Source organism: Oncorhynchus nerka, unplaced genomic scaffold, assembly GCF_034236695.1.
Source record: "Oncorhynchus nerka isolate Pitt River unplaced genomic scaffold, Oner_Uvic_2.0 unplaced_scaffold_764, whole genome shotgun sequence".
Taxonomy (NCBI): Eukaryota; Metazoa; Chordata; class Actinopteri; order Salmoniformes; family Salmonidae; genus Oncorhynchus; species Oncorhynchus nerka.
In genome coordinates, this window is record NW_027040452.1 from 60,712 (window position 1) to 63,041 (window position 2,330).

Genomic DNA, 2,330 nt, shown 5'->3' on the forward strand with positions numbered 1-2,330 from the left:
GAAGAGAGGAGGGGTTAAACACTAAAGTTACTGTCCATCTAGTGAAGAGAGGAGGGGTTAAACACTAAAGTTACTGTCCATCTAGTGAAGAGAGGAGGGGTTAAACACTAAAGTTACTGTCCATCTAGTGAAGAGAGGAGGGTTAAACACTAAAGTTACCGTCCATCTAGTGAAGAGAGGAGGGGTTAAACACTAAAGTTACCGTCCATCTAGTGAAGAGAGGAGGGGTTAAACACTAAAGTTACCGTCCATCTAGTGAAGAGAGGAGGGGTTAAACACTAAAGTCCATCTAGTGTAGAGAGGAGGGGTTAAACACTAAAGTTACCGTCCATCTAGTGAAGAGAGGAGGGGTTAAACACTAAAGTCCATCTAGTGAAGAGAGGAGGGGTTTAACACTAAAGTTACCGTCCATCTAGTGAAGAGAGGAGGGGTTAAACACTAAAGTTACCCTCCATCTAGTGAAGAGAGGAGGGGTTAAGAACAGAGCAGAAGAGACATGTTTGCTGGGTTGGGGCGGGTTGGAGCGAGCCGGTCGCATCCGCGCTTCGGTCTGCAGGTTGTATAACTTTTCATTACATTTCATTACATTTCATTATAGTACAACGGTCTGATTTGTCTAATCTTAGCAATTTCTTCTTAGCTAGCTACATAGTCGTCGTTGTATCAAAGATAATTGCGTAATTATCGTATTTCGTCGTCTCCTATCTGCCCAACACGTTCACCGTCTACCGTAGCACTGTAGTAACTATCACACTCAACTGAACGACTTGATTAGTGTAGTGTTAGCTAGCTACATAGTTGTCTTTGCTGTCTTCGTATCCAAGATAATTGTGTAGTTAGAGTGTGTAGTCTTAGAGTGATTATCTTAATTTACCGAGGTTAGCTAGCCAGCTAGCCAGCTATTTTGTCGTCCTTAACGTAGGAGACACTCCTAGCTAGCCAATAGCCAGCCAACGTCTACTGAATAGAACTTTCGCATTCCGGTCGCATTCCGCTTCGCTCCACAGGTAGTATCATATTTCATTTCATTTCATTACAGTCCCAACGGTGTGATTTGTTTGATCGTAGCTAGCTACATAGCTAGCTACATAGCCGTCTTTGTTTCAAAGATAATTGTGTAGTCTAGAGCGATTTTCTAGGTTAGCTAGCCAGCTATTGTCGTTCTCCTAACGCAACGTAACGTAACCAACACTGCTAGCTAGCCAGCTTGCCCCAAAAGCAGCATTGTAGAAACTTCACACTCAACGGAACGACTTGATTAGGGTAGTGTCAACAACGCAGCTAGCCTACCTCAGCAGTACTGTATCATTTTAATCATTTTAGTCAATTAGATTCTTGCTACGTAAGCTTAACTTTCTGAACATTCGAGACGTGTAGTCCACTTGTCATTCAATCTCCTCTGCATTAGCGTAGCCTCTTCTCTAGCCTGTCAACTATGTGTCTGTCTATCCCTGTTCTCTCCTCTCTGCACAGACCATACAAACGCTCCACACCGCATGGCCGCGGCCACCTAATCTGGTGGTCCCAGCGCGCATGACCCACGTGGAGTTCCAGGTCTCCGGTAGCCTCTGGAACTGCCGATCTGCGGCCAACAAGGCAGAGTTCATCTCAGCCTATGCCCCCTCCAGTCCCTCGACTTCTTGGCTCTGACGGAAACATGGATCACCACAGACAACACCGCTACTCCTACTGCTCTCTCTTCGTCCGCCCACGTGCTCTCGCACACCCCGAGAGCTTCTGGTCAGCGGGGTGGTGGCACCGGGATCCTCATCTCTCCCAAGTGGTCATTCTCTCTTTCTCCCCTTACCCATCTGTCTATCGCCTCCTTTGAATTCCATGCTGTCACAGTTACCAGCCCTTTCAAGCTTAACATCCTTATCATTTATCGCCCTCCAGGTTCCCTCGGAGAGTTCATCAATGAGCTTGATGCCTTGATAAGCTCCTTTCCTGAGGACGGCTCACCTCTCACAGTTCTGGGCGACTTTAACCTCCCCACGTCTACCTTTGACTCATTCCTCTCTGCCTCCTTCTTTCCACTCCTCTCCTCTTTTGACCTCACCCTCTCACCTTCCCCCTACTCACAAGGCAGGCAATACGCTCGACCTCATCTTTACTAGATGCTGTTCCTCCACTAACCTCATTGCAACTCCCTCCAAGTCTCCGACCACTGACCTTGTATCCTTTTCCCTCTCGCTCTCATCCAACACTTCCCACACTGCCCCTACTCGGATGGTATCGCGCCGTCCCAACCTTCGCTCTCTCTCCCCCGCTACTCTCTCCTCTTCCATCCTATCATCTCTTCCCTCTGCTCAAACCTTCTGCAACCTATC